The sequence below is a fragment of the Aedes albopictus genome, chromosome 1 (assembly GCF_035046485.1).
Source record: "Aedes albopictus strain Foshan chromosome 1, AalbF5, whole genome shotgun sequence".
In the NCBI taxonomy this organism is placed as follows: Eukaryota; Metazoa; Arthropoda; class Insecta; order Diptera; family Culicidae; genus Aedes; species Aedes albopictus.
In genome coordinates, this window is record NC_085136.1 from 40,393,947 (window position 1) to 40,418,581 (window position 24,635).

Below are 24,635 nucleotides of genomic sequence, written 5' to 3' on the forward strand. Positions count from 1 at the left end.
TAAACCCGTAGCACCACCAGCCTTTCCATAAACCATGCGGAAGAATCACTTCTTTAAGTAACAGTTTTCTCCTCTACTCTAGATATTTTCCTCTCAAACCGGCCGAATAAATAATAAACGCGGAAACGAACAAAACGTGACAGCTAGTTGAAAAATCCAACCGTTCGCGCGCGCAGCCTACTGTGATCTCCGCAAGAAAATTTTCTTTTCTTCGAAGAAAAAGTGCGCCGGAATTCGCCTACTGGTTCAATTCTGATACTGATTCTGCGCTGCAATTCCGTTGGGCGGGTAGTTCTGGTGGTGAACGCATTGAGAAGCTAGGTAATTGGGTTCTTTAGGGGTATCAGGATTATTTCATAATCGGATTCTCCGCCCAAAAATTAGTCGAAATCCAAAATTTCATAATTTTTGGAGTCCGGGAACTATTTTTAAAATTCATTTAAAGTTTGTATGGGGAAATTTTTTTGTTCGGGTCGAACTGTCACTTTATCGATTGAACTGTCATTCTATCCACGAAAATTAAAACTGTTTTGTTGATTTAACCATCAAAACAAAGGTATTGGAATCCAATAAAAACACGTTATACTCAGAAAAATGAGCTCTTTCGATTAGGCTATAGAAAATAGCAATATTTTATTCACTAAACAACCCAATTGCTGCAAATCTCCAAACTGTGGCAGGATCGATTCCGTTAGTACAGTGACCCCACACCGATGAATCACCTTAATTTTTGTACACTATTTATGAATCACCATGTTGATCAAATGGAGTGATCCATAAACTGTGGTCATTTTTTCCGATTCATAAATTGTAGGGTCACTGTATATTGATCTGATTAGTCCCAAGCAGCATTGCTAAAGTCGAGCTTTCCGTTGGAGTAACATTATTTTTTTTGCATGTCCGTGCTGCTGGTCTTTCGATGTCAAGAAGTTCCCAGGTAGAGTTCTCAACAGAGTTTTGCATAGAAATTTAACCTCAATTTTCTCCCCGAGAGAGGAAAGAATGGCAACGAACGGGAATCAAAACAAACCACCGGAAACTGTCAAAACTAGTGTGGGATAGAAGAGGACAGGAAGAACGTGAGTGAACCCGACGTTCATTCGTGACGTCATCGTGCAAAGCTGCGTCAAAAACTTCATCTCATTTGATAATCATTCAAAGTTCAATAGCGACAAATGAACTGTACCTGAGATAAAGTTTTAGACGTAGCTTTGCACGATGATGTCACGAATGAACGTAAGGCTCACTCACGCTATTCCTGTCATTTTATCTCCCACACTAGTTTTGACAGATTCCGGTGGTTTGTTTTGATTCCCGATTGTTGTCCGATCGGGGAGAAAATTGAGGTTAAATTTCTATGCAAAACTCTATGGATATGCCTTTGAAACGAATTTTGGCTTCTTCTTTGCCGGCTGCATTCGTGTTCCCATTATTGGCGTATCAACAGCATCCTCAGAATCTGTCAACGCCTCGATTTTTTGCATAGCGTATTCTGCTCTATCGAAAGTAAGTAGCCGCTTTTCCAACTACCAACGAGTTCACTGCATCTGCACAAGTTCATGCGGATTGCGGAGTGTGGTTGGGAAAGGTTTATTTTTGGCGTACAGTGATAGATTGATAAACAAGACGAATTTGTCGACAAGACGAATTTGACTACGAACCGGAATCCGACCCCCAGGATTTACTGCCATAAATTCACTGCAGAACATCCTGAAGAGCCATATTTCTTTAGGCATAGAGTGCTGAGAGCACAAAGGGTGAACCAGACCAAGGATGATCTGGCGAACAATAGACGTGACCTCGGAATCAAATATCAAAACACAATACAACTTATAAATATAATAAAGAGAGAACGCATTGGGGTCATCAACAGGGAAATGTCATCATGCAAAATGCAATTCATTACAACATATTTCGTCATTTATCGAAACCATTCTCGTTTTGATTTATTCAAAAAACCACCTTCTCATTCCATCCGTTCATTCGAGTATGCAACAAACAAAAAATATACAATTACAATTAATGGTAAACTGAGGAATCAATGGAAATTAAACTAATGACAGTACTGCTTTAGGCAAATTAGTTACAATATTTTTTTTCTTCGTTTCATCAAACTTTTTTTCTCACATTAGTTTTTGGTCTAACAAATGCCAAACTTTCGCCCACCCGTCTGCAGGCGGATGGACGAAAGCTCCAAATAAATTATGTACAAACAAACGCGTCGTCGTCGTCGTCGTATTGGATTTTTGATTGAGTTCGACTTACAAATACATATGTATGGTAGTAGCACAAGTTCTTACCTAGATGAACGCGATCGCTTTAAAACCTACTCATCGTAATTACTTAAGAAGAAGTTGAAGTTGAAATTGATTGTTGACTTTTTGTGATTTTCTTTTGTTTAATGGGGCCTTAAACCTACAAATACTTATTGTACCAATACAACACTACCACAATTAAATTCTACCCCATTTCGGGGGAGGGAACGCGCGCGTATTCAATAGTCAAAAGCAGAAAAATACATACGAAAAAACCTTACGTCACAAAGTTAAATATAGTTGTATGATTTTTTTTGTAAGTATAAGATGTATATATAAGTAGACACCGTAGTCCTAATTTGTCGTTCGTTACTCTTTTTTGTCAATTTTTAAAATAAATATTTACAGTGTATCTCTATATCGGGGGCGTAAAACGCGGCAGCCGCGGTTTCCGTTTGTATCCGTTTGCTCTTATGTTTTTGTTTTTAAATCGCTTCGATTCCTACCGTTTATAAACGTTTTTTTTTGTTCCTCGCTTCGACGGCAACCTTGAGTGCTTCGTTTCTCTTTGTTTGCGTTTTGTTCTGTTTGTTTGTGTATAGAAATATTTCGCACTTTAAAAATTAAGAAAAAAGAAGTCATGATATCACAATTGCGCTTGTCTTTGTTTTGTTTTCCGCCTTTCCACTTCGGATCGGGAAGGGGCCTTACTTGCTAGAGGGGGTCACAATATGCTTATGTTTTTTTTTCAATTCGCTTAAACAACTAACAGCTTCATCTACTAGTTTGTCTTTTTCTGTTCGTTATAATTCGATAATGGTATAAATAGTTATTTGTTAGTTTGTTCGGGTCTTGTCGCGACAAGATTCCAGATGGACTTACACGCTAGGAAAAATCGTGAGAAAAACGTGGTTTTGTTTTGTCTTTTGATCAGATGCTTTGGTTTGTCACAGCTATTCCGATGAACTTACTTGAAGTATATAGATACAAAGAGAGAGGGGTCTCGAGAATAACTGCTTTATGTACAAGGTTTGTTTTGTTCCTTACGGTTTGTAATTTGTATAATTGCTCGTAGTTTGTTCGCTCCAAAAAAATGCTTCCAAAAATTCAATTGTCAACAAACAATTTGACGTTTTGCGTATTTGCGTTTGTTGCCTAGTTACGAAACCTGTGAAGAAGGAAGAGAAGATAGGGAGGTAATCCTGTTAGTGATATTTATGTTAAGACTGATTTCCATCTATCGAAGGGTAATGTTTTCATCGAACTTACCATCCTCAACAGCCATCATCCGGGTTTGAGCTCGGGGCCCGAATTCAGCGAAGAACCCGAAGCCCACCACTCATGCACCATCTTTTCCGATCAAAATCCAAACACGTTTCTAATGGTTTCCGGCAGGAGACGACCCATCGACAACACGATTCAACACGACTCGCTCTGTTCCGACTCACATACGCACGCACTGCTCCAACGCTCGCTCCATCGGAGCTAGGGAGAGCGAGAGGCGTGTGCAACACGAGGAGAGAGCGCCAAAACGGATGAATCATTCCATCGCATCGCAATCTGTTCGACGGCAGCGAAAAAAGAGAAAGAGAACCAAAACAAAAGAAAGTTAAATCGATGCCATTTCGCACACTAGACGCTCGTTAACTGGCGGCGGGAAACCCCAGTCGCTCCCGGTACGTACCTCTCGTCCAGCTTAATTTAATAGCACCAAAAATTCACAACTCGCTCCATTTACGACGACGCTTACAGCTAACAGTTCCATTGGCGCCCGCAGTGTCGTCGTCGGTCACAGTAGCTACAGCAGCACCAGTGACCTTCCTAGTGGTCGTGAAAGCACCAGTCTCCATCGTCCTTGACCTAGTTTCTCGCTGGTGCTTTTGCTGCCGTGCCACCGCCGTCGGCTTCCGCCTGCTCCGACGATGACGACCCGAAGGCTCCTCTCGTTTATTCCTAGTGGTTGTTGAAGTAGTGGTAGTGGTAGTAGTAGTAGTAGTATCAGTAGTCCTGGCACGTTTTTGGCTAATGTTATCGTCGATGGTGGTGCTGATGGTGCACCAGCACCAGCACCGGCTATCTAGTAGGACGGTTGTGGCGGCAGTCGTCTGGCACCGATGATGTTGTCAGTAGAACCGCCGGAACAGATAGCAGAGCTTTTTACACAGCAGGCACGGCTCGGAGGTGGGCGGCAGGGCTTTGGGGCTTGGCGAGTGTTGCGCGAGGGACGCTGTCGGGTAAGAGAAGAGAATGTGGGGAATATGCGATTAGTTACGATGCAAGTGAAGGTCACGGGAAGGATGCGCTTTCTAAATGTTCAAGGGCAGGAGAGCTAGAGAATTTCAGTACTAGATAAATTTCTTCTTACAGGGTACACTCAGCGAAAAAAAACTAGCGAAATTCATCGAAATACCTTATGAAAATTTGCTATAACTAATTCTTATGTCATCCATAAGAATACCTTATGGAAATTGATCGTGCTTGTTATGACAAATTTCATAAGATAGACTTATGGAAAGAACAAAAAAATCTTAAAATGATGCAGACTGGATTCGATCCATGAACGTCGGGATCACCGAGCCTGTGTTTTATCCACACGGCTACCGACGCTTGAGAATACCATGTTGCTAAACATGAATAAAAGCCAAGCTGTGAGACGATTTTACGTCATAGAGTGACCTTATGAAATTCATCCGAATCATTATGAATTATTTAAAGGCCGTTTCATAAGTTGGGCCTTATGGAAATCTTAAGGTTATTTGGTTGAGTGTATGTGTGCCATCAGTAATCTCATGCTCCCATATTCATTTTATTCGAAAACAAGCGAATACGGCACCAATTGATTCCATTCTTTTTGTTTTCATGGGTGTTCACCAATACCCTGTCTACTGATTTGTAATAAAAAAGCGTGGAGAACAAATTCTCTTCAATACCATTTTAGACCATTTTCCAGTTCCACGTTTTGGTTATAAGCTTTTTGTTGCAGGTTATGAGCCCAGGCATTGGTTTACAAGCAATACATTAGCTGGACTGGGTTAATAGAACGAAGGGAGTGGTGTATTCAGAGAAGTCATGTATGAAAGTAATCGAGTACCTACTAATAAGAGTTCGTTCAGGCGCTATCCATTAACAACATGGACCCCATGATGGACCCATTTATGCTCAACTAGTTTCGCGAAGAAGCTGCAAATTTTATCGGATGTTTATTCATACAGCAAGTTAAGTCCAGAAGGCATCTGGATAGCCATTCAAGATGAACAAGAGGAGGGCTCCTTGATCAAACAGATTTTCCGGCAAGTTGACAAACTTGCTAAGATTCTGGAAATATCTAGTGCACGTGTATGAGTCAGGGAGTTTAAATTCATACAAAAAATATTTTTCCAAGATTTCTCTTTAGAAGTTTTGCAGAATTTCTGAATTCCAACCAATTCTCTTGGAGTTTTCACGGGGATCCTAAAGGATTTCACCTCATGTTTACTTTGAGAAGTATAACTCTACCATAGAGCGTCCTGCAAAGTTTCCTCCGTTTCCTCTCGTTGGATTTTATCCCAGCACTCATCTCGGTATTTCTGCAGGACTCTCTTCCATGATATTGCTAACAAGAGAACAAGGAGCTAAAGAAAAGCTATTAGATCAACTAGATGTTTCCAGCAAACCGACAATTTTGATAAGATGCTGCAATTTCCAAGTAGGCGTTTTTTTTTATTTATTTATTTTATATCTTTATTAGATACACTTTCAGCCCTCGGCTGGGACGTCTCTCCCAAGTAGACGTGCCTTAGAGATACCTCCTTTCAAGATTTCTAAGAAGATTCATCCCGTGGTTTCTAACGGTTTCTCTCTTGGTATTCCTCCATGAACTTTTTAGAGACGAATGCCCCTTCAGGGTAAAATCTTTCTAAATAAAAAAAAATCCTCCTTGAAGTTCTCTTGGAGATTTTTCGGTACGAATCCGCAATTTTATCAAAATTTGACAAATTAGTTCAGAAATTTATCCCTAAAAAAATTAGGATTCTTGAACTTCCAATGATCTCTCCTGGACTTGTTCACGGAGATCATGCAGGATTTCTTACCATGCTTCTCTGCAGTGGTATTGTTCCCAGAACCCCATTCGAGATTGCATGAGGGTTTTATAAAAAAAAGAAAAAAAGTGGGATTTCTCCCAGTGTTTACCCCATAATGTCTCCTCGAGTGTCTCCAAGGAGATTTCACAAATGTCGTGGCAAAGTTTATCCCTCAATTGCTACAAGTTCAGAAATTTATCCCTAAAAAAATTAGGATTCTTGAACTTCCAATGATCTCTCCTGGACTTGTTTACGGAGGTCATGCAGGATTTCTTACCATGCTTCTCTGTAGTGGTATTGTTCCCAGAACCCCATTCGAGATTGCATGAGGGTTTTATAAAAAAAAAGAAAAAAAAGTAAGATTTCTCCCAGTGTTTACCCCATAATGTCTCCTCGAGTGTCTCCCGCAAAGTTTATCCCTCAATTGCTACAATAAATATTCCAGAGATTTTGCTTCGAGTTTCCCTAGAAAATTCTCTATTCCTTCCTCGTATTGCTTCCGGTTGTCTTCCAGAGTGTTATCAGGATTTATCCTAAGTTCGTCTGGAATTTCTTTTGATTTTGATTTCAGCATATTTATCATGGAATTATTCTCGCGATCTCTGAACATTTTCCTTTTTTTACTACTCTGATAGATACTCTCGGAGCTCTTGTCAGGATTTTTGCTGGAGTGTTTCTTGGAATTCTTCCTGACCTGCATAATTCCTATGAAGATATTCTCGGAGAAATTTTGGAAAAAAATCTGGGTCTCGAGAAGAAATCTAGAAAGATTTATAGCAGTAGAAACTTTGAAAAAAAAAATTAAAAAAACGGGGAAGTGTGAGGGAAACTCCTTCGAAAAAAAAACCTACGAAATTCCTTGCTAGAAGTTACTGGACAAATATCTTAAGAAATCCTGGTAGAAACTTGCGAGAAATATGCGAAGACTAATAGCAGGAATCCCGAGAAGAACTTTGGGAAAAAAATATTTTAAAAAAAACTTGAAGAAGTGGGAAAAACTACTGGGAGTGATTCTAGGCGGGAATATTTAGGAAGTGCAAAAAGAACACTGAAAACCTGTAAGAAAACCACGGGAAAAATCATGGGAGAAACCTCGCGAGGGAATACAGGAGAAATTCGTGGAACAACTTCTACAAAGGTTTCGCAAAACTATTGAGAAGCACATCCATAAAATCTCTTAGAGACGCTGTTGAAGAAACAATATGAATATTTTGGAAATATCCCCACGAGAAACCTGTGAACCGGGAAGTACTCCTGTTGGAACACCGTGAAAAAACTTCCACAGAAATCCTGCGAGGAATCCATTGGAAACTCCAGGAATAGCATACTCATAAAGACCAGCAAGGATCATCAAAATAAATTTCAGAAGAAACTCTAGGAGCAGATCCTGGAAAGCCTTTGGATGGAATCCTAGGAGAAACTTTTGGAGAAATTTTGAAAGGAACTGCAAAAAACTTTCAGGAAAAAAGAACATTGAACATTGAATAATTGAAGGAAAAACTCTAACAGATATCGTGGAGCAATTCTGTCGGAAAATAATGCAAAAAAAGAATCGAGAGAAATAAAAGAAGAAATAACAGAAGGGTTTCGAGGAAAATTCCTGAAAAAATGGAGGCAGTCCTCCGATTGACTTTGTAGATTTCCATAGATGAATGTTAGAATTTCAAAAAAGAATCGCTGGGCTAAATACTGAAAACTTCACAAGTAGTATCTACAACTGAATGTGTTGTTAACATAAATTGAGTACTTGCTATACATACGACTCAGAAAAGATTTTTTTTAATTTTTTCCACCCCAATTTCAAATTATTCAAAAACAGTTTCAAAATATTTAAACCGATTTTCATGTGCTGTCATGCAGCACGCTACCCTAGAAGCTCATTCGAAAAAAATACAAATAAAGCCAATTGCATTGATAAATTTAAGGAAAAACTCCAGTACATATCGTGAACAATTTCGTAAAAAAAAGCTGTGGAAGAATGTAAAGAACGAATTAGAAAAGGAATTCAACAAGGAATATGGAAGGGGTTTCAAGGAGAATTCCTGAAAAATAGGCAAAATCTGGGCTCTTCTGAAAACCTTACAAACAGTATATATAAGTAAATATATAGTAAACGTACGTAGTAATTCTTGGTTCTGTTTTTTTTTCCTGCTTAAATTTCAAATTAATCAAAAACAGTTTCAAAATGTATAAACCCCTTTTCATGTGTTGTCATGAGGCACGCAACCCTAAAAGCTTATTCACAAAAGGAACAAATAGAACAAATGCAATTAAAAAATAGTAGAAAAAAATACCTGTCAACATGAAACATTTTTGAAAAAAAAAAATGCTATTTTTTCTGCTTTGCCAGCGTTTTTTTTTATTTTAATTTTTTTTTTTGAAGATAAAAATATCAGAAAATCTGTTGTTTTCGTATCTAATTTAATCTAATCTTGTTAATTATCATAAAAAACTAGGAATACTTTGCTGTTACCTTTCTCAAATATTTTATGTGAATTTTTTTAGATCGTTAGGTAGGTATTTGGATTTTTTTTTGAATATTTGCTGATGGAATCTGTAGGAAGATTCCGTCATTGATTTCACGTAGAGATTCCACATTTTTTTTCTGTTGTTGAGTCCGTAACACATTATTTAAAAATCTTCTATCATGTGCGTCATTTTTTAAATATAACGAGAATATAAAAGTTGTATTACAAGGATTTTCCAAGGATGTAACTGCTTTTTTTTTTTTCAAAAATTGTATCCCAGAATTCATACTTCAAAACTATACTATTCTTCTGCCTCTATAAGCGTTCGTGAAGAATTCACAAAATCTAAAAAAAAAAAAACTTATTTTAAAACTTGACAAAACTACAAAACATTTTTTAACAATATTTCTCGCAAAAGTATAGATTTTTTTTTATTAAATCCAAGAATCTGCGAGCATATATTTAGCCTTTTGATAGCTGAATTATATAAAAAAAATTCAAAAACTATAAGTTTGGAATCACCTGGAATACTCAGCAAATATCTGAATGCTAAGATAAAAATTAATAAAAAAAATTGAGTCGCATGAATAATGCAAAAGCAAATATTCGATTTGTTTTAAGTCACAGTTCCCCCCAAAAGAATTCCCAAAATATTGAAGGACGAAAAAAAAACTTGACAACTAATGGCTTCATTTTCTATACAAAAATAGCAAAAAAATATCATTTTTATGAATAGTTGAATATTTTTTTATATTTATCAATACTTTTTTTTTTGTTTTTTATTGTTGTTTTAAATTTATATACACCCGCCTCTTATTCGTGCCTGATGTGAGGTGTCGGACAAAAAAGAAAAAAATCTTTTGCATCGGCCTAATGAGTTGCCAAGTTTTTTTAACCCTTCAATATACTGGGAATTCCCAATTGGAGTGACACAAAACTAATAACACATTTGCATCAGCCTAAATAGCACTAAAAACTTGTAAGTTAAAACTTGTAAATTTACTAAAAAATAGAGTCGACATAGTTTACTACAACTTCTTAAAAAATGCCTCTTGGAATGCTTCCCAGGGTTTCTCACAAGATTTTTTCCGAATTTGTCGCCATTTTTCTTTGTATTATCTTTTTAAAATTCCTCTCGGAGAATCTTCCGGATTCCTACCAGCTTTTTTCCAAGAAGTTCTTAGGTTACTCCAAGATTCCTGAATTCCGACCGATTTATCTTGGAGTTTTTCACTGGGATTCTTCTGATTTTTTTTCCAGAATTTCAGAGGTTTTGCCGATATACCTTCTTCCCTTCCTGCCTGTATATAATTCTTATGGGATTTCCACCAGGATTCTTGTATACTTTTCGCGATTTCTTCCGGTGTTCGTCTTGGCAATTCCACAGGTGATCTTCTCGGGAACTCTCCCTGAGTTGCTACATAACTTATTCCTGGGATTTCTACTATAGCTCCCAGGGGAATGTTTCACAAAACTGCAAGGAACTCTTCGGGATTTCTTTTGAAGTTTTTCCTGTAATTTCTTCAGAAAATTTGCGTGAGCTTTGTACGCCAGTTTCAATCGGGATAGTTCCTTAAGGTTTCGCAGAATTTTTTTCGAAATTTTACCTGACTTTTCTTTCGGAGTTTTCCCGGACTGGAAATTCTCTCAAAGTTTTCAAAATTTATCCTGGACTTTCTTCAAAGACGTTTTTTTCTGAGTGCTTTCTGGGATTTCTGCTGAAGCAATTGCTTCAGCAATTTTTGGGATTATTCCAAGAGCACTTCACGGAATCCCTAGCAGAATTTTTATCTGATTCAGATGTTTCCCGAGATTTCGGAGGCTAGTATTGAAATTTCTTTAATAGTTGCTCTTGAAGTTCTTGCTGGGAATTTCAATGAGCTTTTCTCGAAATGTCTCCTGGAAGAGCTTACGAAATCCCGTGTAGGAAATTGGCGGAGCAGCAGGTGAAATCTTGCTAGAACCCTCATTCGAGGAATCACGTTAGCAACTTTGGATGAGATCCTGAGACAAATTGGGACATCACATCGGTAAAACTACTGGCAAAATTCTGCGAGGACATCCAAAAGAAATATCGAAAACAAAAACTCCTAAAGGAAATCACTAGAAGAGCTTCTGCAAAAATCTTTCAAAAATCTCGAGAGAAATTGTTATAAAACTATCCCGGAAACTCCTACAAGAATTTCCTGAAGGAACCTTGGATGAATTCTTTAAGGATTTCTGGGAGGAATCCAGCGAGAAATTCTGGAAACATATCGGGAAAACTTCTGGAAAGAATCTCGGGAGGAATTCTGATAGAAAACCCACAAACATTGCTCAGAAAGACACCGAACAAATATTGGAAAAAAAACTATGGGAGCTGATACGTGAAGCCCTCTGAATGGAAACTTGGGAGAAATGGAGCAAGCCAGATCGAAAAATCGACAAACTTCAAGAAAAAAAATCATACATTCATGGGAGAATTCTGTGAGAAACTGTGAGAAAAATATACCAAAAACATTTGAAAGGAATTTAAGGAAGGACTTCAGCAAACCAACAGCACAGGTAACAGACATCCAATTTCAGTTTTTATACTATATAAGGAATGTAATGGTGATATGGTGATTGAACTTTTAGAGTTTCTGTTCTAATTTTTAGAGCGTCTGAATGTTAATTCTTTTTTAGGAAATGTGAACCAAAAGATTTTTGTTTATTTTTGAAGAAGTTTTGGCAAAACAAAATCTTGAAAGAATTCAGCAAGTTAGTAGAAAATATCAATTGTTTAAAGTTATGGGCACATTTTTCAAATTAAACTTCAAAAATCTCCCTGGAAAAACTTGAAACCCTCAGGGATGTTTTGTCTTATGAGTAAACATCCTGCCCAATTTTGTACGGTTTTTTTTTCCAAACTTAATACATTGCCTGTCACGTTTTCACAAACCGTCCTCCTCCTAGGATCGTGACTTTATGGATGAACCCTATGTTGTTACTTTGCCCCTAAGTAGCTAGCAAAATTGGCACCAGAAATAGCTAGTTCTACTGCAAATAAAACAACAACTCTGCCAAAATCGAGATGGCACATGCTAGTGGGAAAACAGACAAACACAACCGTTGGAAATGATGCATGTATCTTCATATAACAGGGGATTTCAGATTGTACACCGTAGTGGATTGCTAACACTTGCCATGAGATTTAGGAAAACTCTGCCTGAAAACTAGGCAAGTTCGTGCAGAATAAGAATCAGAATAGAGTATAGAGAAAGTCGTAATTTAGTTATAAGATTTGGATTGTTTTTTGACGGTCACAATGGAAATAAACCATGGATTTGACCTTTCGTTAATTTTTCCAATTATGTGCCAAAGTTCTCAGAAAGAACTCTGTATGTAACTTGCCATGTACTTGTTTTTTTTTTCAAAAATTCAATCATGATCTGATAAAAACATGTACCAAAAAGCATGGTTGTGCCAATCTGCCAATGATCATTGCAGGACTTTGCCTGAATTTACGTTCAGATGTCCACCAAAACATTGCCATTAAGTTGGGACGAATTTCTAAAAAAAAATGTTCAAAATCTCGTCGAACCCGGTTTGATTTTTTGCAAACCAATGGCATTGCCAACGTATCAAAGAAGGGAAAAACAACTGTTGCACTCGTAGCAAGGCACATTTTTCATTAAAATTATTCTTACTAAACAATCTTTACTCACAAGTACAGTACTATGAACTACGAAAGAAGTCTAATTAGTAAATTCATACCGGAAAAAAAACTTCATTATTCTCAAAAAGTTCACTGTGAGATAAAAGGCATGAAAACTCCCGGCGTAGAGTAATGAAAAGCTCTTGAAATAATCATCCTTTAATATGTTTCAACATTTTATTACAATAGTTTTTAACAGGATGATCCATTGAAATAGAAGTCTTAACAACTTTCTAAGCCTACAAGTCAAGCCATTGATGAACATATTTAGTTCTTGGAAAAACTAAATCTTATTGGAAGGAGAACTTGTACAGGTGTCAAACACTTTGTGTTTTTGTACATAAGCCATAGAATAAGTTTCATAGAATTCACTTTTCTTCACAAGATAGTTTGCTTAAAAAACAAATAAAATACATACTCTTTTACACTATCTAGTCGAGGATGTACATAAGTAGTTCTTGTTCTAAATGTTGTCGTCGTTTGGTTCGACCTTGTACATGACTAGACTGATTTTAGAGTGGTTGAGAATAATCTTATATTTTGAATTATTTTTATAGATCATCACAGAAGAATTCCTTTACGATGGTGAGCTCTTCAAGTAATATGATACAATTTTCTATCGAAAATTCAACAACTTTCAAAATATCTTATAACAACATCATAGTTATTTGAACCAAAACGAATTCCAAATCTTCCTTTAATATCACTCCAATCACAGCACTCATCAACACTTACCTTCTCTCGCGTAAGCCACCAAAATCTCGTGGAACACCGCTATCAGGTGTTGCCTTTGGTACTCCGCCACCGCCTCCGCCGCACAGACTTGTTGCGACACGTTTGAACCGGTCGTTTGATTAGATGCTTGCTGGTGCTGGGCCCCACCGACCTGTTGAGGGTGCGGCGAATTGGGCTTCACCGGTTCATCCTCGTCCACCGAGGGAATATAAAACGCCACAGCCATTGTTTTTCTGTTTGGTCCCACTTTTCTTAATTCAACCAGCAAAAATCAGTCTTCACTTTTCGATTTTTCGATAAAAAAAAATCAGTCAATGTCACTCTCTCCTTCACAGCTTTCACGGTATAAACAACCACGAACTTCTTCCACCAGCGCACAACACGCGCTGAAATAATCCTTGTTCTTGCACAACCTTCCACACCGTGGAAAACTTTTCCCTCAACCGGGGAAAAAACGCCGACACGCGGAACTTCCGTATGACACGCACGGCTCTCTCACAAACGAAAACAAAGAACTTGGGTTCCAACTCGCGAATTCGTCGTCGTCAATCTAACTTGGAAATGCTTTCTATCTTTCGCAGGCAGCGAAGAGCTCACAGGGAAACACGTCCGATTGGCACGATTGCTGACAGCAAACTGATTCCTCAACACGTTTCAACTTGTTGAGGTGGCTCTTGCTTTGGTCCATCGACGGTGCGGTGTTCAACAAGCGTTCGTGTTGCTGCTGCTGCTGAGCCGAAGTCGTCGTCGTCGTCCGTCGGTCCGATTGCGTGCATGTGTTGAGTTCGGGTCGTGTATGGATACGTGTAGAATGCAGCGACAAGACGAATGTTGCACGGTTCGGGTCGAGTTGTCGCACAGGAAGGCGGGAAAAGGTGCAGCAATTTGGGACTGTTGTTGCTTTTGGTGCAAGTTGTTGCTTTGGAACCACCAGGAATAGATAGCTACCTCCGTGAGGAAAGAAAAGACGGTGGCAAAAGGCAGTAAATTTGTTTGGTTGAGTGGTGTGTTCAAGTGTGGTTTTTCATCGACGGCGACGACGACGGCGATGACAACGATGGGAAGAGTGTGGCGAAAAAGGGGTGTTGACCAAATGTGCCACGATGCGGGTAGGTTTCCACGGCAATGCATGAAATAAGGATTCAGAAGGAACCGTATTGGGTGAATAAGGAAACAAGGAGTTTCCCGAAATTTGATTTAGGACAAAAATGGCCTTTTGACAGAAGAAAAAAAAGCTATCGATTGTTCATTTTCTTCTTCCTTGCATAACGTCCCCACTGGGACAAAATCTGCTTCTCAGTTTGGTGCTCTAGAGTTCTCAGCTTGGTGCTCTATGAGTTCGCACTATACATACTTAATTAATAACAACACTTATTTGTGTATTCAGCATTTGTCGAAAAACCTATTCTAAACAATTATTTTCCTTATTTCTTGCTTCTTTGCACCTATAGCGCCACTATAGGAATTGATGTTAAAAAGACACGGATACGCTTAGTACTTGCAGTGAGCTATTAGCTCTTTGAAGGAAGCACGACACTAGACAACGGATTAGCATGCAACGCCTAGTGGCACAGCCGAAAATTTTTCCTGGCAGCTGCGGCGGGAATCGAACCCGCGCTCCTGGCACGATGCGACTAAATGCTTGGTGACACTAGCCGCACGACCACGAAGCCACATGTTAATTTTAAATCCATAATAGGAACCGTGTACCCATACTGCCGTGTGCAGCATAGTTGTCCCATGTTCTATAACAGCAAACTGAGAAAAACGCGTTTTAAGTTTCAGCATTGTTTCCATCCATCTCTAGGGACAAGTGTAATATAAAAACACAAAATGAATCCACCAGCATAGCGTTAGAATCGGTATTTGTTTGAACAAAAAAATTCACAAACATACAATTTACTTTGATTTTTTAATGAAAAACACTGGTGGGACTGTACTGCCGACAAATCTACCATTTTTCGGAATTTTCGCGGCATCAGCTGTCCCATGTTGTAATTTTCATCATAAGCTGTCTCATGTTGAAATTCACAAAAGATATCAGGATTTCCGGAAAATGTTCAGGATTCCCGCAGAGATGTTCGGATAGCTTTTAATGCGTATAAACTGAACATGGGATAGCTTTTGAGAAAAAAAAATGAACCTGGGATAGCTTATGCTGCAAAATGTAACATGGCACAACTTATGATGTCAAAACCAAACATTGGACAAATTGACTTGATGTTGTTTTCATGGAGTTTCTGATAAAATTTAATTTTACCTGATTTAAATTGGTCATAAGGTAAAATTCCTTCAATCCAATGAACCAAAAGAAATGAATATTAGAACATTCATTACTTTTACCACAAAATAAAAATAAACGTTTAATTTACCTTAAAATTTTTAACAAACATTATGTATTTCGTGGCGAACTCACTCAGGATGAATAACTACGCCAATAAAGACAACAAAAAATGAGAATTATTCCTTCTAGGAAAGCAGATCTAGCGTGATAGTTAAAGCACATGCCTAACATGTCGAAGACCGGGAATCAAATTTCATTTCTGACAATTATGGTTCAAAAGGGAAATAACCAGACATGAACTCGCTTGAGAATATAATTCTTGCTAATACAGATACAAAAAAAAAAGAAAACTGTGCCTCCATTATTGCAACAAAAATTAACTTAGGAAATTATGGAATTAATTTGCGCCTTCGTGCGTTTAAGGAAAATATTTCAAGGATAACATAGCAACTTTTTCCAAGAATTAATCCAGAACATTCATCAGAAACTATTTCAGAGGTTCTTCTAAACATATTTTTTTCAGAAACTTCATCAGGAAAAAATCTATCAAAACTTCCTCTAGATATTGGTCAATTGCTTCTAAAACTGTCAAAGGATTCATATATAAGTTAAAGCAGATGTTTCCAATGAAGTTTTGTCATGTATTGTTCCCGACATTTCTTCATTAAACCCTATTTGATATCTTCAGCAATCGTCGAATGTCTTCAGATGCTTCTCCAGGACTCAGATGCTTCTCTCATTCACTCAGAGATTTTTACTTGAAATCGTAGAGATTTTTTTTACCATTCCCATCGGGAATTAGTTTTGAAATTCTTTCCGAAATCAGTTTGGAAATTCTTCCAGGGATTCCTTCAGAAAAATCTCCGGAAGCTTCTGTAGTATTCTAAGAATTGCTTCAGGTATTTCAACGCGGTATCTTCAAGAGAGCATTCCATGGATGTTTTTCTGGAAATTTCTAAATTAATTTAAAAGTTCTAAAAATTTCTTTGGAAATGTTTCCTAGAATTCATTTGATTTTTTTCTCCGAAATCCATTTCGGAATTCCTCCAGGGATTCTTTTAGACACATCTCCACTGTATACCAAGAATGTTGAGGAATTTCAAAACAAATGTTTTAAGGAAACCTAACATAAATCTTTTATCTAAATTTCTTGAGGAAACTCCTTCAGAGATTCATTTCGAAAGTTTTTCCGAAATCCTTTAAAAAAATCCTTCGACATATCCGAATATCATCAGAAGCTCTTTCAGTATTCCAACGGTTTCTTCAGAAATCTCGAAAAAGAATGTTTTTTGAATATCTTTTGTGGTATTTTTGGCATAAATTGCTTGAAATATTCAATAATAATATCCCCATATTTTTGTATACAAATTGCTTCACAAGTTTATAGGGAAATCCTTCCGAAATCCATTTAGAAATTCCTTCAGGGATTCTTTTAGAAATATCTCCAGAAGCTCTTCCTTAAAAAATCAGTTAATATTATTAAATTTTCAAAGAGACGAACCAGCCAAGGGCTGAAAGTCTCTCAAATAAAGATAAACCAATCAATCAATTAAATTTTCAAGAAGAAATTACCCTGTGGATATTGTTAATGGACAGTGGAGGGTTTTATGATCATACTAATTTGACCATTATGTATTACACCCTCTGAATATGTTTGCTTTTGATTAAAACTCAAACTACGATTAGTCACTGATCACTAACATGGGACAGTTATGCGTAGAACGGCAGAACAGTACTTAATCCGATGTTTGTACCTATTTTAATTTCTGTTCATCTAGTTGGTCAACCCGGGTAGAGGTGAATGGCAAACCAATAACAAAAGAATAACAAATTTTATTGTTATAACTTATTTTGTCATTCATGAGTTCTTCATAAAGAGCTTAAAATAACTTGTCAATAGCATAAAATGATATCATATCAAAATATGCCATTCGCTTGTCATTTATCAAATTTGGAAGAATAGAGTAAAGTGGGGTAAAAGTTCGAGTGGGGCAAGAGTTTCTTTTGAAGTTTTTGAGCTCAATTAAAATAATTTCTTTAGGGTGTCAAGGTTGTTCGAAGCCTTTTTGAAAAAGAGTCTTTCACTCCAAAAATTATGAAAATTGATCAATATTTCGAAAAGTTATGACAAAATGTTGGTTTTTGATCAAAAAATTGTAATATGCGATGGTCCTTCCAACGCATGGAATGGGATTGTAATGAAATCAAATTCGATATTTTATTTTGGGGCGTAACTAGGTTTATTTTGAAGATGCTTTAGCATGTATAACTTTTGGCAAAAAAGATTTGGAAATCATATTTTACACATAGTGGGGCAAAAGTTCGAATTGTGGGGCAAGAGTTCGAGTCATGTAGCAACTTTAGGTAAAAACCTAAAATTCTGCAAAATGTACAGATCATCTCTAAAAATGATGGAATTAGTGAGAAAATTCGATCAAAATTGAAAAAAAAGTTGTTTTATCTGAATTTGGCGGAAAACGACTAATTTTTGGTGTAGTAAATTTAACCCTGATTTGGGTAAAATCCAGATCGAACTTTAAAGTGTATTTCAGTTCCAACATCAAATATTAATTGGTTTTAGGTTTTCAGATTACCAAAGTGTCGAAATAGTGTGCTACGGTTAGCGAAATTCCACAAGCATTAGATTCGAACTTTTGCCCCAGTGGTGGGGCAAGAGTTCGAATTAGACACACACATACAAAAAGTGTTGTAACTCAAAATTGAAAAGACATTTGGCGTAACTTTGTTCAGCAAATTTTAAGCTCATGGATGGTAGAATCACCACACGGTATTCATTTATTTTTATCTGCTTCGATTTCCTGAAAAAAGTTGAATCTTCAACTAAGGTCGAACTTTTGCCCCACCTTACTCTAACTGCTGAATGTCTTATTTTGCTATCATAACAAATTTTGCAATTGGTGAGATATTGTTGACCTCTTACGAGTTTGATGAACCATCGTAGTTTTGGCACTTATTAAGAACAACATAATAACAAAGTTTGAATTTTGATTTTGGTTATTCTAATGGTAACTTTTGATATTTTTTTTTGTTGAGAGGTGAATAACTAATTTTGATATTGTTCTGCTTTCAATAACTCAATAATGGTATATTTTGCAATTCTTAACCTTGAATTTTGTTTGTTCTTGGTTTGCCATTGTAATGTCAAAATTTGACATTCTTTAGTTATTTCATAGAACAATGTCAGTTATTATTTTTGCCCTTTTGTCACTTATTTCAAACAAACCAATGGCAAATTTTACCATTCAGTAATTCTTTTTGAATGGTAAAACTTGCAATTGTTTTGTAATTCGTTTCTGCCCGGGAAGACTAGCAATCGAAAGATGAAGAGTAGCTCTTTCAAATGAACCGAATTGAATGAAATTTAGAACGTTTATCAATAATATGGTAATGCTTGAAAATTCTGCAAAACATAGGTATTTTCCTAACGTTGAAAAAAGTTATGGTGGATTGACATTTTTGGATCTTTCAAAAAATATAATTTATTCACATCTATGTCATTAAATTTTATTCTTGAGATCCAAAGATTTTCTACTTCTGTTCTTTTCCTTTTTTTTCTTTCATTTTTTTTCTTTTTTTAATGCGTATGTAACATAACATTTATTTACATATAAAAATACAATTACAATTTCACAAGAGCACTTTCCAGTGAGCATTATAGGTCTTTTAAGGAAGTGCTAGGGAAGTTCTTAATCAAAGATCATAATACACATTAATATGCAGAAAAAAAGAAATTCAAGATAGTAATGTTTGATAATAATTGGATAGTTTAACGGTCAACAGCGATGGTGGGCGGCGAGTGGTGATCGGGCAGGGTGGTCTGACGGCTGGCGGAGAAAAAGCAGATACAAAACGGTTGAATGTTCGTAATTGACACACCATATTATTTGAGATTTGTAGGATTACAGCGTTATCCAAGGTAACGTACGTGATTTTGTTTCAAATGTATTCTCAATGATTTTTTGAAGATGTTCAAACTTGCACAGTTTTTACATGCTGCATGACCTGCCAATTGTACATTTTACTTCCTGCATACACGATCTTTTTTTTCTGCCAAACTCCGTTTGAAGTCTTCCGAGAACTAAGTTTCCATTTTCCTGGAACCTATCTTCCTAACAATACTTCTAACTTGTGTGTTATGGTGCGTTGAAGTATCATTGATGATTTTTCGTACTTGTACAATAATTTGGATCGCTTGCAATGCTTTTACTGGAAGCACTGAATCCGCTGCTTCAGTGTAGAGTATAACGGTTGAATATAGTGTCGGTTTGCCATTTATTATCTTTAAGCATCTGTTTTGAATCACTTGGAGCTCTTTTAAAACAGATTTAATGGCTGAGCCCCAACATGTTACTAAGTACATCAGTCTGGAGATGAAAAGCGTGTGATAAAGTTTAATTATCCAGTTTTTGGGGAATGAATCCAGAAATTTTCCGAAATATCCCGCAAATTGAGCTAGCTTTATTTTAAGCATGTCGAGCAGATCATTTCAAAGTAGAATCCAGTACAAGTTCCAGGAACAAGTATTCGGTGACTTCTTCAATTACGAACCCATCAACTTCCAAGCTATCGCGTGGTGGAAGCCGTTTACGGGTAGAGTGGAAAATCATATACTTAGTTTTGGTAAGATTTAGAGGCAGCAGGTTTGTGTTGAAGAAACTTCGTAATAACAGAATGGCTTCTTTGATTTGTCTCCTCAACGTAGGGTCCTCCATATAGCAGCGAAGTATCGTTAGCGAAAAGTCGTAATTTTTCCTTTAAGGACAAACGTCTTGAAATCCCGATAATAATAATAATAATAATAATAATAATAATAATAATAATAATAATAATAATAATAATAATAATAAGTGCATCAGAACTTCAAACGCACAAATCTCTAGAAGCAAGCTTCAAACAACAGTGCATTTTATTATTCTGTTCTTGCTCACTTGTAATAAGCTTTAAATAAAAAAATCAGATGAGCTGGTTCTGTTTGCATAGAGATTTGTGCGCTCGAAATCGTAAGTAGGTGCCAAAGTTGGCTATTGTGGCGGCCATTTTGGGATCCTAACAAGTCTGTCCTTAAGGGTAGCTTGGAAATATCATTTATAAATAATAGGAAGAAGATGGGACCTAGGTTGCTGCCTTGGGGTACGCCTGTTCTTATCTAATCATGGGGACTTTCACATTCTCGAACCACAACAAATTGCCGACGGTTTATGATGTAACTGGTTATTAACGATCTGGCAATGCCTCTATATCCCAATACATCTAGTTTGTCGATCAGCATTCTATGGTCAGTAGTGTCGAACGCTTTCTTAAGGTCGATAAAGAGTGCGAAAGCCAAGGCGAAAGCCAACTTTTTGCAGTCAAGAGAATCATAAAGCTGTTGGGAATCGACTGTAATCTTGACTCTATAGTTTAACGGCTACGCAGTCTAAGGGTTCAAAAAACGAGTTTTATTATTCACCCGACGCGTCAGAGTAAATTCATAATATCCTAGTTAACAACGACAGAATTATGAGATTTAGTAAGAAAATCGATCATTTTCGCCAAAATAATACTTGAGTCGACATAAATAAATATTTATATCGAATACTACTTGTGTACATTCTAAAGGATTTGTATGCCAGAGTTAATTCATGATTAGTATGAGAAATACTGACAAAACGCATCTTTCAGTACAAAAAATCAAGAATCCGGTCATAAATCGTCTTTGTAGGTCGACATACAGTTTCGTCCGGTAAACGACACTAGTTTCAGTCGATTTACCAGACATTTTCTTTGCGGAAATAATTTAATTTTCCTAGTTAACTACGACAGAATTATGAATTTTTGTATGAAAATCGATCATTTTCGCCAAAATAACCAACTTGAGTCGACTTAAAAAATATTTATGTCGAATACTACTTGTGTACATTCTAAAGCATTTGTATGCCAGAGTAAACTCATAATTTCAATATATTATATGAGATATACTGTTAAAACGCATCTTTTAGTATGAAAAATCAAGAATCCGATGATAAATCGACTCTGTAGGTCGACATACAGTTTCGTGCGGTGAACGACACTAGTTCCATTCGATTTATCAAACATTTTCCAAGCGGAAATGATTTTGTTTGCAATTTTCACTCCACTGCGACAAAAGTTATTGATTTTTTTCCTGGTTTTCATGGGTTTTTCCCCATTGTGCGACGTTTCGACACGGGGATAGTGTCTTCCTCAGGGGGAAAATAAATATTAACCCTTAGACTGCGTAGCCGTTAATCTATAGAGAATCATAAATGTTATCCACTAGATCGCTACAAGCTGTCGGGGTGCTAGAACCACTTCGGAATCCATATTGTAGCTCACTAATTATACCAAACCCTTGCACAAATTTTGTGATCCTATCGGCTAACAATTTCTCCAAGATTTTATCAATAACGGACAGAAAGGATACCGGACGATAGTTGTTAAAATCTTTATTGCTGGCGGACTTGTATATTGGAACCACACGGGCAAGCTTAGGACAATCAGGATACTGACTGGTACAACTTATTTCATTGAACTCATCTGAGAGTAGTCGAGCGAAGAATTCGAAGTGAGTTTAGACGAAGTTCACGGGTATATTGCCAGGACCAGCTGACTTTTTTGAGTCCAATTTGTTAATGAGAATCAACACCTCATTCACTGTCGGAGTCAAGTAGAAAGAATTCTGCTGGGGAACAAGTGTACCAAACTTGTTAATGTTCATATCACTGTTGATTTTGGCTGCTAATGATGGTCCGATATTACAGAAGTAGTAGTTGAAAGCAGCAGCGATGTGATTTGCATCCAAAACGAGCTCTTTCAAGTTGTTTGTAATAGTAATCTCGTTTGCATTCCGTTTTCTATTCTTGGAGCTGTTTTGGTGCACGTTGAAGCATTTCCTTTACTGCTACTTTTAGTGGTATGTGGTAGTATTTGAACAACGTGATTTCTTTATTTCGTATCAATTTCATCAAGTCGTAAGTCATCCATGGACAATTACCTTTCAATGTTGCTTCTAAAGCGACTATTTTAGTACATTTATCAGATCAGTTCATTATACTTTCTTATTACATATTCTAACTTTCCGTTCGCATTACAATCTGAAGGAATCTGCATGCTTGATTGCAAGAACAGTTCATTGAGTTTAGTGTGATTAATCACCCTTTTCGTAAAGGTTTGTTTGCTTACTCTATCGTGAAGATGCAGATTAGTTGCGGTTAGACAATGATCGCTGAAGTCATTGAAAACTGTTTCGTTAATCACATTTCCAGCAATCCGTCCTGAGCACGCAACATGATCAAGAATATTCCCGCTTGTTTTTCTCGTGATCATCGTGTTTGTTACAAAAATGTGAGATATCTATAATAAGATAAATTAGAGCCCATTTAGATTAAAGATATAAAAAATATATAAATTTGACTCATTTTCCTCTATATGTGTAAAAATGTCAATCACCATAACTTTTTTTAACGTTTAAAATATACCTATGGTGAGCTGAATTTTCAAGCGTTAATATATTGTTAATAATCGCTCAAAATTTCATTCAATTCGGTTCACTGGTCTCGGAGATATGACAGTTCAAAAAGTAGTTGTCTAAAAAATAGTGTTTTACGAGAACGGTTCTAGCTTCGCGAAAGATTAACCAATCGAGCTCAAATTTGTACCAATGATGCAGATATAATAGGCTGACAAACAGTCAAAATTTGAGAATTTTTGATGCGCTCTATGAAAAGTTACAGCATGTTGAATTTTTTTTTTGTGAGAGAAAAAAAGTTGCCTATCCCAAACATTTTGGCCACCCCCTGTATATATCTCCAATGATGAAAATTTAATGATTTACTCATTGAAAAACAATTTGAATTATTTCTTGGATTAATTTCTCGCACACGTTCGGAAGGAGTTTTGGCCGAAATTGAACAATTTTACTTTAAAATAAGTTGAAAGTTGAATTACTTTTGTTGCGAACGCTACTCATGATCAAGCTCATCTTCTAAACGCACCGAAGTTTCTTGATAGATCGCGTGAAGTTTGTAATATGTCAAGGAAATGAAAGACGAAATTTACTGATATAATAATATTTCGACCAGGACAGCGCAATATAACTGCCAACAGAATCCTTATATCGATTCAGAATAGGACAGAATCATTGAACGTAAGTCGCGAGTTACGCGAGAATCACACAAACGATGGCGCTGACTAAGTTTATGTATTCATTCTAGGAAAATTAAACGAAGTCTAATATCAACAGCAAACTTTGTAAATAATATGGTGAATGGACCAAGTGCAGAACTTTAGGAGGATAGATTATCCAGTCTTGACAAAAATAAAATATTATCCTCCTCCTAGAGTATAAATTCAACAGTCGAAAATAGTCAACATGGGCAGAACGATGGAGTGGAGTGGAGGACGATCTGCGGACCCTACGCAGAGTGCGGAACTGGAGACAAACAGCCATGGGCCGAGTGGAATGGAGTCGCCTACTATGTACAGCAGAGGCCACCCCGGCCTTAGCCTGACCGGTAAGGTAAGTAAGGGCAGAACGATCTGTCTAATGTCGAGGAAGAAGGACTGTAGCCACGTACTGAGTGCTGTGGCGAGGAGTCGTTGATTCAGTTTTATTGTAATAACGGTGTTATACTAAAGAAATTAATGAAATTGTGATTTTTGATAGCTCCTGGGAAATTTTCCAAAACAAAACTGTATAATTTTATGGTGGATTTACAGGATTCTTAAAAGGTACCTCGAAAGACTTTCCAAAGGTACTGTTACCGATAACTAATTTTAACAAAAAAGATCTTCTGTATCTTCCAGCTGAATTTTATTTCATACAATCTATAAGCAATATCTGATAGAACCTTGACACGGCTAAGGCTAGGTAAGGCGTCATACACACCCCATTGAGGACATTAGCCTCCACCCATTGATTCATTTACCTATCTACTCGTGGAACGGACCGTGGAAATACGCGAATAACTTTCGTAAAGATCGGGTCATCAACTCAGGAGCCAACTTCAATCGTAGACTGTCAGGGTTAGGGTACGATTTGCTTCTGTAAAACGTAATCGTTCTAATATTAGAGGTGCTGATTACCGTCCACGTGCAGTGGTAGATTCTACGCTGAACTGTGCACTATGGTCCTCTGCA

The 24,635-nt window shown here is 36.9% G+C and overlaps 1 long non-coding RNA gene across 1 annotated transcript; it reads right to left on the reverse strand.

Moving 5' to 3' along the window:
• Positions 1-1,912: 1,912 nt before the first annotated feature.
• LOC109413154 (uncharacterized) lies at positions 1,913-13,832 on the reverse strand. The gene is made up of 4 exons (XR_002130815.3): positions 13,196-13,832; positions 3,940-4,482; positions 3,525-3,815; positions 1,913-3,423 (listed from the first exon to the last, which is right to left on the reverse strand). It is a non-coding gene; the product is annotated as an uncharacterized LOC109413154 (long non-coding RNA).
• Positions 13,833-24,635: the final 10,803 nt, after the last annotated feature.